General features: G+C 44.9%; 1 protein-coding gene across 17 annotated transcripts in view; it reads right to left on the bottom strand.

The window, feature by feature from the left end:
* Nucleotides 1-11,700, bottom strand: part of TRMT9B (tRNA methyltransferase 9B (putative)) — a 67,146-nt gene extending 55,446 nt beyond the window's left edge. For 5 of the 17 annotated variants that reach the window (XM_049866113.1, XM_049866114.1, XM_049866110.1 and 2 more), the window contains exons 1-2: nucleotides 10,820-11,700; nucleotides 5,884-6,041 (exon numbers count right to left, since the gene is read on the bottom strand). The gene's annotated coding sequence lies outside the window, so the exon portion shown is untranslated. The other 12 variants (XM_049866122.1, XM_049866124.1, XM_049866128.1 and 9 more) reach the window with 10 other exon arrangements.
* Between the last annotated feature and the right edge of the window lie 5,230 nt (nucleotides 11,701-16,930).

Genomic DNA, 16,930 nt, shown 5'->3' with positions numbered 1-16,930 from the left:
TGCGAAACCAAACCAAAGGAATATTATGTCACATTCAAAGAGAACCACATGCAGAGGCAGGTGCACATAATTGTTAGGAATTTATTTGCTTAATGCTTTTTCCACCAATTTTAACTGCAATAACTATAATATCCACCTTTTGAAGTGGAAAAAATGGTTAGCAACTCACTCCTTTTTTCATTCTTATATATCAACTTCCAAAGCCAACCCCTACCTGCTGTGAATTAAGTATTCTAGCTAAGTCTCTGATGCAGTGTCTTGGGTACACATTAGACATGATGGATTCTCATTCAGCATTCACCCCAATCTCATTCAAGTCTACCATCCTTGGCCTGAGGTTGGAAAGCTCTAAGCTACATTTCCCAGAGTCCCTCGCAGCGAGGGTCCTGGGTACAGATTCGATTCTGTCAGTGAGATGAGCTGGATGGGAAGACAGGCAGGTATCACACCGGCCCTGGGCACGTAGCACCACGGAGCAGTTTCTAGCAACCTGGTATGGCCAGCGGCTTATCTACAGAAAATGGCACCTACGGCAAGCACTGAATCTTCCAACATCTTACACCCTTCTTTTAGGTAACTTTACCATAATATCAGCTCAAAAATACAAGTCAAGCTTGTTAATTTTTTAATTAACACATTACTGTGCTTGAGGAAGGACATTGGGCCAGACCAAAAACAAAACAAAACCCAGTGCCGTTGAGTCGATTCCGACTCATAGTGACCCTACAGGACATAGTGGAACGGCCCAATAGAGTTTGCAAGGCGCGCCTGGCAGATTTGAACTGCCAACCCTTTGGTTGGCAGCCGTAGCACTTAACCACTACACCAGCAGGGTTTCCAGACCAGGTTAACAAAAACTGCTAGGTGGCACCACGCACCCAGGCCCAGTGCAGTACCCTAGATATGGCAATATCTCCAAGACAGATTCGTTTGTTCTTCTGGCAGTCCATGGTATATTCAATATTCTTCACCAACACCACAATTCAAATGTGTCAGTTCTTTTTCAGTCTTCCTTTTTCTTTGTCCAGATTTCACATACACATACATGAAGTGACTGGAAAGCCCACAGCTTGGGTCAGGCACACCTTAACCATCAAAGGGACATGTTTGATTTTAAGATTTTAAAGAGGTCTTTTGCTGCAGACTTGCCCAATACAATATATCATTTAGTTCCTTGACAGCTGCTTCTATGGGCATTGATTGTTGATCCAAGTAGAATGAAATCCTTGATGGCTTCAATTTTTTCACCCCGTATCATAATGTTGTTTATGGGCCCAGTTGTGAGGATTTTCATTTTCTTCATGTTCAGGTATAATCCATAGTGAAGGCCGTAGTCTTTTGGCTTCACAGTATGTGCTTCAAGTTGTGTTCATTTTTGGCAAGCAAAATTGTATCTTTCCACCATGTTGTTGTTGTTGGGTACGGTCGAGTCAATATTAGACTTATAGAAACCAGATGCAACAGAGTAGAACTGCTCCATAGGGCTTTCTGGGCTGTAATCTTTACAGAAGCAGATCATCAGGTCTTTCTCCCATGGAGCCACTGGGTGGGTTGGAACCGCCAACCTTTCCGGTCAGCAGCCAAGTACTTAACTGTTGCTTCACCACTGTTTTATTTTATTTTAAATAATTTTTATTGTGCTTTAAGTGAAAGTTTACAAATCAAGTCAGTCTGGCACATATAAGCTTATATACACCTTACTACATACTCCCATTTACTCTCCCCCTAATGAGTCAGCCCGCTCCCTCCTTTCATGACTGTTTTGCCAGTTTCTAAACCTCTCTACTCTCCCATCTCCCCTCCAGACAGGAGATGCCAACACAGTCTCAAGTGTCCACCTGGTACAAGTAGCTCACTCTTCATCATCTCCCTCCTACCCATTGTCCAGTCCCTTCCATGTCTGATGAGTTGTCTTCGGGAATGGTTCCTGTCCTGGGCCAATAGAAGGTTTGGGGACCATGATCGCCAGGATTCTTCTAGTCTCAGTCAGACCATTAAGTCTGGTCTTTTTATGAGAATTTGGGGTCTGCATCCCACTGATCTCCTGCTCCTTCAGGGGTTCTCTGTTGTGCTCCCTGTCAGGGCAGTCATCGGTTGTGGCCGGGCACCAACTAGTTCTTCTGGTCTCAGGATGATGTAAGTCTCTAGTTCATGTGGCCCTTTCTGTCTCTTGGGCTCATAATTATCATTCACCACTGTTTTAAAATAATGATCACTGCTGACATTTATTGAGCACTTCCAATTTATGAGACACTATGTGAAGCACACTTCGTAATCTCATTTAATCCTCACGACAACTCTACCATGAAGGAATTATTGCTAGTTCCTTGTTTCAGAATACAATCTGAGGTTTGGCCAGAGGCTTTGGTAACTTGCCCAGGTAACTCAGAAAGCACATGCTTGAACAGTGTCTTCATTATCCAGTGCAGCTAAAACAAAAATACCACAAGTGGATGGCTTTAGCAAATAGAAACTTACCTTCTCACAGTCTTGAAGGCTAGCAGTCCGAATTCAGGGTACCAGATCCAGGGGAAAGCTTTCTTTCTCTGTTGGCTCTTGGGGAAAGCCCTTGTCATCAATCTGTCTCTGGTCTAGGAGCTTCTCAGAGCAGGGACCCCGAGTCCAAAAGACACCCTCCCTCCTGGCTCAGCATTCTTGGTGGCATGAGGTCCCTTTGTTTCTCTGCTTGCTTTTCTCTTTTATATCTCAAAAAAGATTGACTCATGATACAACCTAATCTTGTAGATTGAGTCCTGCCTCATTAACATAACTACTTCTAATCCTGCCTCATTAACACCATACAGCAGGATTTACAACACATAGGAAAATCACATCAGATGACAAAATGGTGGACAATCACACAATACTGGGAATCATGGCCTAGCCAAGTTGACGCCATCTTTGAGGGACATGATTCAATCCATAACAAGGAGGATTCATACCTAGGGAGCTCTCTCAGACTCATCACTTCACATAAATGTTAGGTTAACATTAACTAGGAAGGTTTCCTCTACAGCAGCCTACACAAATACCTGAAGGATCTAAGCATCAGAATGCCAACAGCAGCCAGGGGCAAAAGGAGTAGGGGGGTGCCGAGAACACACGGGCCCCCTTGAAAAAAGCCAAACTCCGAGGTAAGCAGAAGCGGAAATCACCTCCAGGTAGGCTGTAGGAAGACATAGGGCACAGTGTTTAGGATTTGTGCAAAGGGACACTAGGGTTGATTATTCAGAGCCTCACCCCCCAAGGAGATGCCCCCCAGTCCTAGGTTATAAACCAGTCAGTGCCTTCTTATTCTTCTTCGCAGGTGGAGAGATGACTCTGAAGGTTTGCACTTTGTTTATGTACCTAACTTGACACAAACAAGAACAGATAAATAAGCAAATACAGCACAGCTTTGAAAAAAGACAACAACGTGACTAAACATAATTGCAAGAGACTGTCAAAAACCTGTGAAATGAAAACAGAAAATAACTCTTTCTCCATAAGGAATGCTTAGATGGAGCAATTAAAGCACTAAGAATAGGCAATAATAAATTGGCTGTTTCAAAGGATGTACTAAATATGGAGACACAGCCCAGGAACCTAGCTGAGAAAAGGGCAATTTCTTTAAGAAGTACATGTGCCAGAAGATCGGAGGATGACAGGAAGTGGGGCCAAGAATGAATGAGAGGGGAGAAAAGCTTGAAATCTATTAATTTTTTTAAACTTTAAAAATATGCTAGGACTATGATAGAAGGCAGTTTTATTGCTCTTTCACAGCTGGGTTTCATTACTAGAACTATCAGGAAATCTTTTTGGATCACCTATGTCCAAAAGGCCTGGCAATCAACTTCTGAAGAATCAGCCATTGAAAACTCCATGGAGCACAGCTCTACTCTGACACACACGGGGTCACCATGAGTCAGAATCGCCTCAACAGAGACTGGTTAGTTGTACCAGGCAGTGTTCTAGGCCTTGAGGATGGCCTGATGTCACTGAGTTGATTCTCACTCATGGCAAACTCACGTGTTACAGAGTAGAACTACTCCACAGGGTTTTCTTGGCTGTAATCTTTATGGAAGCAGATTGTCTTTCTTCCGCAGCGCCACTGGGTGGATTCAAACCACCAACCTTTTAAATCAGCAGCTAGTGCACACCCTTTGTGCCACCCAGAGCTGACCAGGTTACTGTTCTCATGAAGCTCTGATACTGTGGGAAGTCAGTTTCCTACCCCATAAACCTAAGACCTAGTCTTCACATTTAACATTTACCTATATATTTATTAAGTCAAGAAATCAAATGATGTATTGCATTGGGCAAATTTGCTGCAAAAGACCTCTTTAAAGTGTTAAAAGGCAAAGATGTCACTTTGAGAACTAAGGTGGGCCTAACCCAAGCCATGGTATTTCCAATTGCCTCCTATGCATGCTAAAGCTGGAAAATGAATAAGAAAGACTGAAGCAGGATTGATGCCTTTGAATTATGGTGTTGGCTAAGAATATGGAATATACCATGGACTGCTAGAAGGACAAACAAATCTGTCTTGGAAGAAGTACAGCCAGAACACTCCTTAGAAACAAGAATGGCAAGACTTCATCTCACGTACTCTGGACATATTATCAGGAGGGACCAGTACCCATGCTTGGTAGAGTGTCAGTGAAAATGGAGAAGACCCTCAAGGAGATGGATTGACACAGTGGCTGCAACAATGGGCTTAAACACAGTGAGGATAGCACAGGACAGGGCAATGTTTTGTTTTGTTATACACCAGGTTGCTACGAGTCTGAAGTGACTCAGCACCTAACAACAACATATATTTATTACAACTTGTTTAATTTTCCAGACTTGAATCAAGGACTTTGGCCTACAACTTATAAATATCCACAAAACGGTTTTAAAATTTATTCAAAACACTAAAATCTGAATCCTTAAATTTCTTGAGAAAAAAAGACAACAGGTGGGGATGGGGTTATTAATCTTGGTATGTTTCTTTTTGTCGGAAATAGTTCATTTAAGTGGGGGTGGTGTGCTGTAGCTCACAATGAAGCAGGAAATAGTGTCAAAGTAGTTACTGCCAGGGACAAAGTTGTAATTAAAAGTCAAGAACTTGGGGCGGCTCTACCATGCTGAGGCTGAGTGGCATTGGATGCCCCTCTGAAAGCGGTACCCATATGACATGTACAGTTACACATTAAAGAACAGGAAAGGGACAGTGCTGTACCATCTAGGACTACCCACATAAAGGCCTTTAGGGCCTGAGATGGAGGCTTAAGCATAATTACAAGGGCTGAGAACTAACCATGGAGGACCCCTGGAGGAACTAAATCATACACTGGAGAGAAATCATTAGCGAAAAACTGACAGGAGGGAAAAAGAAGGGAAGAGGGAAAGAAACAAGAAAAAGTTAAGAGAATAAAATCATGCATATGGTGAAGAGGACTGTACTGGTTTAGAGTGTGGTCCCCCAAGACTCATGTCCTTCTGTAACCTCAGAACGTAACCGTGTTTGGAAATAGAGTCCTTGTAAGTGTAATTAGTTAGGATGAGGTCATAATGGAGTAGGGGATCCGAACCCAATGTGGTGGTTGCCCGTATAAACACAGGAGAAAAGACACAGATAAGGACACAGGGAGAAAGCCGTGTGACAACAGAGGCAGACTGGAGCCATGTGTCTACAAGCCAAAGAACGCCAAGGATTGCCAGCAACCACCAGAAGCTAAGAGAAGGGCAAGGAACAGGCCCTCCCCTAGAGCTACCAGAGAGAGCATGGTCCTGCCAACACCTTGATTTCAGACTTCTAGCCTCTAGAACTGTAACAAAACACATTTTTTTGTTGTTTTAAGCCACCCAGTTTGTTAGGGCAGCGCTAGGAACTAATCCAGGGACAATACACCAACTCACTCAAGTGACCTTGGCTGGACAGTGCCGGAGAGCGATCCACCAAATGTGAGTGCTGCTTCCTGCCGCTGCCTTTGAGAGGTGAGCTCAGGGTTTCTCCACATAAAGCCACAGTAATCCTTTTCCACGTGAGAAATCAGAGTGAATCAGCCCCCACGTCTCTTTAACAGAAAAAAAAATATGGAAATTCAAACTGGATATATATACACTAGCTGGACACACACAAAGCATGTGTTCTAAACAAACGTCTGTTAGATTTAAAAAGAAATAACCCAAATGGTTTTAAAGTCAGGCAATTAATAACACAGGAAGCTGGAAAGCTAGTCAATTATGGTAAAAATGTGTTTAGTTTCTGACCAACTAAACGAAACAATCGTAAATATCCTTTTTATAATTCGACAGAATAGTCTGGAAAAAAGACTAAGGTACTGAGACTGTTATCTTTACATAAAAGGGAAAAAGAAAAAAGCATCTCAAGGCCTAGGTCTACTGATCCAGTCTCATTTACACAAAGCCTTCTCTTTCTTCAAAGACACCTGTTCTCTCTACCGTGTCCCCCACACCACCTCCACTCCCTCTCTCTCTGTCTCTCTCCCTCACACACGCACATATACATGCACACACATGCACACACACACGCACACAGACACACACACATGCACAAGCGCACACGTACTCACACACACGCTCAGGGTCTCTACAATGAGCTGTCTGCTCTGCATCAACCGCTCTTCTTTTCCTCTCCCCCTTCACAACCCCTGCGGAGCCCTGGTGGCGCAGTGGTTAAGAGCTCAGCTGCTAACCAAAAGGTCAGCAGCTCAAATTCACCAGCTGCTCCTTGGAAACCCTATGGTGCAGTCCTACTCGGTCCTATAGGGTCGCTATAAGTCAGAATCGACTCCACGGCAAAGCTTTTTTGGTTTGGTTTCATAACCCCAGGCTCATTCCTTAAGGACACATTCCTGACACCCCCCTCACACAGGTCGAACTCCCCTACTCTGCCCTTGACATTTTTCCTGCACTGCACTTAGCACAGGTTGCAGTTACGGGTTTTCTTGTTTATCACCACTGACGATCTTTCCACGACAGCAGGGGCCAGGAGTGCTGTCCTTGCGCTGTATCCCCGTGCTCAGCACGGTGTCTCAGGTGTCTCAGAAATGCAGAATGACTGAAAAACTGTGTGAGTGTTATTGCTGCTTCACCCCGGAAGTCCAAATATCCCATTTCTAAATCACCACGGGTGTTCCCATAAACCATACCTGCATTTTCTAACTGTCCCTGGGAAAACTAGGAATACTCATTAATTTTTGAAGACTGTATGGGGCCCTGTGGTGCACTCATTAAGTGCTCAAAAGGCCGGCAGTTCAAACCCACGCTGCTCTGTGGGAGAATGGTGTGGTAGCCTGCTTTCCTAAAGGTGGCAGCCTTGGAAACCCTGCGGGGCAGTTCTACTCTGTCCTATAGGGTCTCTGCGAGTCGAAATCGACTCGACGGCAATGGATTTGGTTTGGTTTTTGGATTAAGACTGTACTTCTGAAGGAGTCTTGGTGGTGTGACTGACATACTTCTAACGAAGGAGCCTTGGTGGTGCAACGGACGTACTTCTAACGAAGGAGCCTTGGTGGTGCAACGGACATACTTCTAATGAAGGAGCCTTGGTGGTGCAACGGACATACTTCTAATGAAGGAGGCTTGGTGGTGCAACGGACATACTTCTAACAGCATTGTTGTTGTTGCTTTTGTGTGCTGTCGAGTCAATTCCAACTCACAGTGATCCTACAGGACACATTAAAACTGCCCCATAGGCTGTCCTAGGCTATGATCTCTATGGGACCAGATCACCAGGTCTTTTCTCCCACAGAGCCACTGGTGGATTCAAACTACCAACCTTTTGGTTAACAGCCAAGCACTTAACCATTTGCCACCAGGACTTCTTAACTGCATTAAGGCACACAAACTATTTAATTAAATTCTATTTTAAAAATTCAACGAGTCATCCCCTTCCTTCCCTTTCTGTCATGTTCTATCACTATCAAGTTACAAGCAACTTCTTTAATCTCAGTAAGTCAAAGGCCTGTGTCTTAGTCATCTAATGCTGCTGTAACAGAAATACCACTAGTGCATGGCTTTAACAAGGAGAAATTTAGTCCTTCACAGTCTAAGAGACTAGAAGTACAAATTCAGGGTACAGTCTCCAGGGGAAGGCTTTCTCTCTCTGTTGGCTCTGGGGAAAGGTCCTTGTCATCAGTCTTCCACTGGTCTAGGAGCTTCTCAGCACAGGGACCTTAGATCCAAAGGATGAGCTCTGCTCCTGGCTCTGCTTTCTTGGTGGTATGAAGTCCTTCTGTCTCTCTGCTCTTTTACATCTCAAGACACAACCTAACCCTGCAGATTGAGTCCTGCCTCATTAACATAACTGCCTCTAATCCGGCCTCATTAACCTCAAAGAGGTAGAATTTACAACACATAGGAAAATCAAATCAGATGACAAAATTGTGGACGATCTCGCAATACTGGGAATCGTGGTCTAGCCAAGTTGATGCAAATTTCGGGTGGACACAACTCAATCCATACAGGCCTGTGTAAGGCAGAGATGCAAGGAGAAAACGCAAGGTGGAGGAGAACCCCTGGTTCCCAAAGGGCAATGCCTACTAAAGGACTGCATAGACCAGGACTGGCGAGTGACCCATTTACCCAAATATTCAACTCCACGCCACTCACGCAGCAACTCCTCTGCAGCCCCAGGAGATGACACTGACGTCAACCTATTTCTGGTTCCTGTTAGAACCACTCTCTGACTGCTTGCCACATGCTGACAGTGTACTCTGGCATTTTACTCTTGTTATTCCATTTGCTCCTCACAGCCACCTTGGAAGGGACCATTATCTCCATTTCACAGAGGAGACAATGGGCTCAGAGCTGGGACTCACTCACTTCAGGTGACGCAGTTCAAATTCTAAAATTCCTTCTCTTGCACAGTTAAAAGCTTCCCTGAATGTGAAATGAGTGCTGAGTGAATTGCGAGGACACCTTTAGACTGGCTCTTAGCTAGCGGTTCTATGCCATGTACTCTCTTACGCAACCAAGGGAAGAGAATCCCAAAAGCTGAACCACATTCAACTGGCCACTTAGCATCACTATACTTTCAGCCTTAGCAGGGACCACCTGTGCCAGGAGCAGCCTCCATATTTAGTTTCTTCAGCTTGTCCTTAAATAAATTCCTCAGCATCTTAATACATTCACGACGCTCTTCTCCGCACACTCCTTAATTCATTGATGAGTAAAAACGTAAGATTGCAAAGACAGGTGCTGACAGCCTAAACTCAACAACGCAGTATACCATGCACTAAATCGCCATGAGAGCTTGGACTCAATTCTTATTTAAAAATATAAATAAGAACATCGACAGGCAGTAAACACAAAGATTTTCTTGCATTTTTTTTCTCTTAACACTGATATCCGGTATATTGTCAAGCTTGTCTGGCCCTTTGTGTCTTCTTCAAAGCGGTGACAGAGCCTTTTATCAGAATTTTTGGAGGCTAGTTTTCTGTAGGTGCATATGAATTCTTCACAAGTGAAATGCATAGAAGTGTTCGCATATCCACTCATCGGAAATATCATAGGCATGAGTGACCCTTCTTCACAGTCTTCTTAATCCCCAGTATGACCCGGCTTCAGAAGATATGCATAAACACAGATTTAAGATCTATTGGGGACCCCCCCCCCATTTTAAGCCAGGGTTAACTGCAGGCATTGCATTTCTGATTTCATATTCCTCTGGTAAGTAAATTCTATTAAAACCTTTGCAGTACCTTGGTTCTTTAGCTATATTAAGACACACACACAACGACAAATTATTTTCAAAGAACATCATTACAGTAGTTGAGTCTTTCTAGAAATAGGATTTCTTCCGAATTAGGAAAAGGAGTCTATAGAAAGTTCCCTTTTCAAATCTTACCAAATGCCTGAATCAGGCAGCGGTTCTCTGGAGCTGTTTCCCTAATGACAAGATACCTTCCAACTTGTCAAGGTCTCCTTTAAAATAAATTATATGCAATCAATGGCTATCAACCAGCTTCCTTCATTTTTGTCTGATTCCCCAGCTCTGGGCAACTCCAAGGCACCACTCACCAACGCTGGAGAGTGAGTCTTTTCACACTGCACTTTCAACCAGGCATCAAGGACAGAAAAACCTGCAATTCTCCCTTCGCTGAAGTTCAAAACAAATTAATAAGGTCAAGGATTCGATGTGCTCACAAGTCACAGAAATAATAATACTCGTAGCTCCAGAAACAAGGGGTTAAATGTCAATCGCTGTCTGTCCGTAACATTGCCAAGTAACTTAACCTCAAAACCATACAATATATTCTAGCTCTTTGCCCACTCGCAATGTTCTACCGACAATTTAATTCATGCATACCAACCAATCTAAAGCTTTGCACGTAAATGTTTAGTCTTGCCCTCTTTCTACATAAAGCCTTTACCACCAAGAACCCAGGCAGTAGAAAATGACATACACATAGCAGATATTACACCAGTCCTACTACCCCGTTTTGGCTTTCCTTTTAAACGGTAATCTCATTACCAGGTTTGACTATTTCAATAAATTATTTCAGATAAACTAATCAAATATGCCGACAAACTTTCTGCCTTCAAGTTATCTCAGGTTCGCGGTACCCTGCTAATTAAAAACCAATCCCCAAGTGCTATCTTCTAAAGGGCAAGACGCACGTGCAATCCCTTACAACACAGATTCATTTTCACCTTTCTGTCACTAAGCCCCTTCCGCTCTGGGCTCGGATTTATCAGGTCTGACATCTAAAGCCCACCCCGCAATCCCTCCCTGCACAGCAGGCTCGCCTGCTTTCATCACGCCGAAGTTTCCAAGGTAAACAGCTCACGTTCAGCGAGTGAATGGCACAGGAAGGGCAGAACTCACCCAGGCGGCCAGTGGCGCCCCCTCCTCCGTGCCCGCGGGGGGAGGCAGGCGCAGAGCCGTCAGAACTGAGGGTGCAGAGAGGCGTCTCGCCGCTCCCGCTGCAGACTATTGTCAGCGCCACGGTCGCCGGCGCTTTCTGCACGGTATGGGGGCGGGACGCTCTACACAACCGAAGAGTTCAAACGCTGTGCCAGAGCCGGAGACAAAAACTGCTTTTGCATCAGGGCCAGGAGCTGTACCAGGTGTAATTCCCACCCCTTGACCTATTTTAGAGTGTGAGACTGAAAGGAAGAGGAAAAAATAGACGGAGCGCGCGCGAGCGCGCAGGGGGACCAGGCGCCGGGTGTGCGCGCGCCCGAGGGTGAGCCTGTGCGCGCGCCCGGGCGTGTCGGCCTTGGAGGGAGCAAAGTTGCAGCGAGGCCCCCGGCGCCTCCGGGGCCGCGGCTGGGCAGGCAGAGCTGGGGGTGGCCCTTAGCAAGCTCCTCCTCCCGCCACGGCCCGAGTCCCAGCTCCGCCAGCCTCTCCGGGCGCGCCCCGCGCGGGAAGCAGCGCTCCGGGGCGAGGGGAGCGCGGCTCTCCGTCCCCATCCCCGCCTCCCCGGGCCGCCCTCACCTCTCCCAAGGCGGCGCTCCGGCTCCGCAGCCCGGGAACCGAGGCCCGCGGCCGTCAGCACAGCGGTGCGCGGAGGGGAGCCGGGGGAGTGTCGGCCTCCCTGCCCGGTCCCCTGGGAACCCCCGCCCAAACGTGCCGAGGGTGAGGCTCTGCCCGCCCTTCCTGCCTGGGCTTTGGGGTGAGTTCCCTGCCTCCTCACTGCCCTCGTCTCCTCTGTCCCTGCTGGCGTGGCCTGTCCTGCGAGGGAGAGGACGCCAAGGCGGCCACACCTGGGCCGGCCCGGAGCGCAGCAACGCAGTACCTGGGGTGACAACAACGCCCAGGATTTGCGTGACGCTTAGGCATGTCTTTTCTCATTTGATCTTTGCAACCACCTACTTCAGCACTAATGTCCCAACTGGGTACTTGGGCTAACCGAAGGTCAGAGGGATTAGACTCAAGGTGGACTGCTTAGCCTCCGGATCTTGCCACCAAAACAGCCTCTAATCTGTTGTTAAGAGTTTTGCAAAACTAGCCCCTTCGAAGTAGCATCTATCAGAGGAAGGGATGGAACTTAAAGTTTCTGTCTGAAATTGGACGGTGCCCCACTGTTGTCACTGGCATCACTAGGGTTGATGTCGTCCAGTGCAGTAACGCATGGTGTCACCCCCCAATGCCAGCTACCAAAATATTCTAGCTAAAACTCCAGAAAATTTGACAAAATGAGTGACTATAAAACGCCAGGACAAGGAAAACAACTGCTCCTGCTTGTAGCATGTGTAAACTATGTAATTGGAAACCTCCCGGTAATTGGGTCGTAATGACAGCCCTGACTGGAGCACATTGAAAAAACAACAAAAACCAAACCCATTGCTGTTAAGTTGATTTCAACTCGTAGGGACCCTATAGGACAGAGTAGAACTGCCCCATAGGGTTTCCAAAGAGCAGCTGATGGATTCAAACTACTGAACTTTTGGTTAGCAGCCACAGCTCTTAACCACTACGCCACCAGGGTTTGGCTTTGAGAGGGCATTAGAAGGTTCAAAAAGTAAATTAGCACAGCCTTGTAGGTATATGGATACATGTAAGCTGGGCTTAGGAAAAAAAAATGTTATATCTAACACAAAACCAAAAAAAAAAAAAAACTAACTACAGGGATAGTTTTATAAAAAGTAATAAATTTCTACTGAAACACTGCACAAAAATTTTATAGTGTCACCTGGTGTGGTCTGCACCCCCTGCACCCCTGCACCCCTTTGGCGACGTCACTGCTATGCCTTCTGTAACAATAGTGTTAACTACTTCCTGCCAGATCTTTATCTTAATCATCTTCCACACATATTATTCAACCACACTTTTCAGTTCTCATCAGGGGCCTACGTACTCTACCAAGTGCACAGGCTGATATAAAAAACCAGCGTTCAGTAATTGCTCTGTTGCCCTTTTGTGTATGAGGTTGATGCTGCCAATCCATGGGGTGGGGGGGACTTCATGTTGAGTTGTTTTTTCAGTGGTGGTTATTTGTGGGGACACGCCTATGTGTTTCACAGAGACATGGGTGTGTCCGAGGTGCTACCAGTAGGGCTGGTGGAGGTTAGCACGCAGTTTGTAATTCTGAAATGGTTTTCTAGTGCCACAGTATATTGAGGTGGGAGTGGGGGCAGACCTTGGTTTGGGCCCTTTTATCACCAAGCCCAGGATATTGACAATTCCTTTTCCTGTAAACATCTCCTTTTCCTATTTAAATGAAAACAAAATACCATGACCCTGGTTTGATATGTTCTTCTTGAGCTGAATGCCAGCTGAAAGGCACTGCTCACTTTTGCTTCCATTCACTGTAGCTACAACATGTTCTTGAACACAGGATACATGCTGGATACTGTAGAATTCCTTCACCCGTCCTAACAGTGCAAGAGGAGACAGAACACACTAAATAAGGGTAGTACTAGGGCCTGGCAAGAATCCCTGGGTGGTGCGATAGGTGAAGCACTTGACTATTAGTGAAAAAGATTGGCAGTTCGAATCCATCGAGAGGTTTCTTAGAAGACAGGTGATCTGCTTCTGAAAGGTCATGGCTTTGAAAACCCTATGAAGCAGTTCTAATCTGCACACATGGGGTTACCGTGAGTAGGAATCGACTCCATGGCAGCTAACAAGAAGTGCCTGACATGCAGTAAAGGTACCTGATAAATACTTGTCAAGTGAATGGGATCTAAACAGACTGTCATACAAAAAAGACCAGACTTACCAGCCTGCAGAGACTAGAGAAACCCTGAGAGTATGGCCCCCGGACACCCTTTTAACTTAGTACTGAAGTCAGTCCTGAGGTTCACCCTCAGCCAAAGATTAGACAGGCCCATAAAACAAACAATAATACATGTAACTCAACCACGTGTATGAGGCTAAATGTGCACAGTAGCCCAAGGGCAAGGACAAGAAGGCAGGAGGAGACAGGAAACCCCGGGCGAATGGAAATGGGGGTCCCAAGGTCGAGAAGGGGAGAGTGTTGATACGTTACGGAGTTGGCAACCAATGTCACAAAATAATATGCATATTAATTTAGTGAGAAACTAATTTGTTATGTAAAAGTTCACCTAAACCTCAATTAAAAAAAAAAAAAAAGGATGTGGTAAGTACTAAAGTGGTCTGAAATTGTGTAAGAAAATACGAGGGAAGTCAGTATAGATGAGTTGTCAGGGAAGGCATCCTGGAGGTGGTGGTGGGTGATAGGTGCAGGATTTTCACATGGAGAATTGGCTAAGGGATGGAAGTGGGAAAGAAAGCACGTTGTGCTTTCACTCAGGATAGGGCAGGGGCAATGGGTGGTTCTTAACTTTTTGTAGGTAATCGGCTCCTGTGATAGAAGCTTTGGGATACTTCCCATATCTCCCACCCCTGTGTATGTAATAAAGAAATGTAAAAATATTTCCATACCCTTTTTGGGGACTCACAGTCTGGCTGAAGCAGAAGTATGGAATTTGCAGAGGCCTGTGGACCTCAGTGACCAATTCCTTATTTGGACACAGGGAGAAAAACAAAGAGATTATTCTAGTTGAGACCATCCTAAGAGGCATTTCCCCAGTCACCACCAGAATCGGTGGGTGCCACAAATGGTTTGTGCTCAGTTACTCCTCTGTAGCTCGTGGGCTTGCCATGAGTTGGAATCGACTCCATGGTGAGGGGTTTGGTTTTTTGTCTTTTGTGGGAATGTGAAAAATATTTGTACACTACAGAAGCATAACAGTCGCTATTTGACAGCTGGTCTTTTTAACAGTTTCTTCTTCTTTCTTTCTTCCTTTTTTTGCATTAGAATTCCCCTTTCATTTCCCAGCAAAAAAAGAGAAAAGGCTAGAAAAAACAAACTGGCAAAACAACGATAGTCACTAATGCTGGGCGAGTACATGGGGTTCATTGTATTTATGATATCTGCATTTTTTTTTTCAAGAAGAAAATTTTTACTTTCAGTGAGTCAGCACCGGTCTTATGACATTTCCTAACACTGGCTGTTAGAATGAAAATTATTTATAGGAAGAAAAGAAAAACAAAAAAACAAATACATCAGTGATGCCACGCTCTGAGACTATTATTAGTAAGTGTCATGGATTGAATTGTGTCCCCCAAAAATATGTGTATCAATTTGGCTAGGCTATGATTCCCAGTATTGTGTGATTGTCCAACATTTTGTCATCTGATGTGAATTTCCTATGTGTTATAAATCCTATCTCTATGATGTTAATGAGATGGGATTAGTGGCAGTTGTGTTAATGAGCCAGAACTCAATCTACAAGATTAGATTGTGTAGTAAACCAATCTCTTTTGAGTTATCAAAGAGAGAAGCAAGCAGAGAGACAGGGGGACCTCATATCACCAAGAAACAAGAGCCAAGAGAATAGTGCGTCCTTTGGATCTGGGGTCCCTGTGCTGAGAATCTCCTAGACCAGGGGAAGACTGATGACAAGGACCTTCCTCCAGAGCCAACAGAGAGAGAAAGGCTTCCTCTGGAACTGGCACCCTGAATTCAAACTTCTAGCTTCCTAGACTGTGAGAGAATAAACTTCTGTTTGTTGGAGCCATCTCTTGCGGCATTTCTGTTACAGCAGCACAAGACAACTAAGACGGTAGGGAGAGTCTGTATAGAGTAACAGGGTTTCTCTTACAGTGCATTACAAAATGTGTTGTGGTTGTCTCAACAGGTATCAGACCAGTGTGGAAGGTTGAACAAGTGTTTTCCTGTTTATTTTTAAACTTCATTTTGTATTGCTTAGCTTCCTTTTTCAGCTAGCTCTTTGGATCTGCAGGTATCTCTTGAGGCAGTGCATGGCAGGCCATGCTTCTCGGAGGACTACTTGCTCACTGGCACCTCCTGAGGAAAGCAGCTCAGGGTGGTTCCTTATACATAGGAACCCGGCCATGCATCCCATTATGTGGCTAATTCAACCACCTACTGAGGCCCCACCCAAAAAGGGTGCCTAGTTTGTCTTACAGCCTACAGGGCAACCTGCTGGGAGAGCTCCGTCAAATAGATAAGTGCTGCATTGGACAGAGGTAAGTCCCAGTCAGATGGTTCCCCCTGGTGTCTCAACAGGAGGCAGAGGCAGAGCCTGGACACAGAGAGCCTGTCTTCTTCACCACTAAGTTTACTGCCCAAGGAGGGGCAAAGAGTTAAACCAACCCACGTGTATGCCCCAGTCACATGGTAGAGGATGATGGATGCCTTGATGACTAAGCAACTCAGTCTACTCTGCTCTCTGGGGCTCCTGTGTTCCCGCATTGACCTACCGGATCCTCCTGAGTTCCTTACGGCTGTGGAAACTTGCTTGCTCTTCCTTACTTTTCGCAGCTTCCTAATGAAGTAATATCAGTGAAGAAAACCTGTTTCTCTTTTTTATAACCTGGATTAACGCAACCATCTGATAACACATTGATTACCTATAACAATCTCATGAGAGGAAGGAAAGCTATAAATATTCTTTCCACTGCTATATGCAGTTTACTGACCTTCTTTCCCCCTAATAAAAACAGAAGAGATATCTTTCTGGAGATGTTATCTTAAAACAAATTGCTGCATATAAAGTCATGGTTTCCAACTGACTTTCTTTAATTAGGAAAATTAAATATTTTTCCAAAAAAAAAATAACATTTTGCTCTAAATCATTATTTTAAAATTTACAACCAGAATTTAGCAGATATTATTTTTTTCCCTTATTTAGTGGAAATTTGGAAGAAAAATATAATAAACAAATAGTGAAAACAAATTATTTTGTGTTCCTTCTGCTCAAGATTCATCACCAACTCTCCACTGCTTATCAGATAGATGGATATATAGATAGATAGGTGCCTTTGAGTTGACTCAGACTCATGATGACTTTATGTACAACAGAACAAAACATTGCCTAGTCCTGTATCATCCTCATGATCACTAGTGTGTTTGACCCATCGTTGTGGCTGTTGTGCCAATCCATCTCCCCAAAGGTCTCCCTCACCCTCATTGGCCCTCTACCAAGTGTGATGTCTTCCTCT

This window comes from Elephas maximus, chromosome 22 (assembly GCF_024166365.1).
Source record: "Elephas maximus indicus isolate mEleMax1 chromosome 22, mEleMax1 primary haplotype, whole genome shotgun sequence".
NCBI lineage: Eukaryota > Metazoa > Chordata > Mammalia > Proboscidea > Elephantidae > Elephas > Elephas maximus.
The sequence above is the reverse complement of the archived record's forward strand: the minus strand, read 5'-3'. Positions and strand labels throughout refer to the sequence as shown.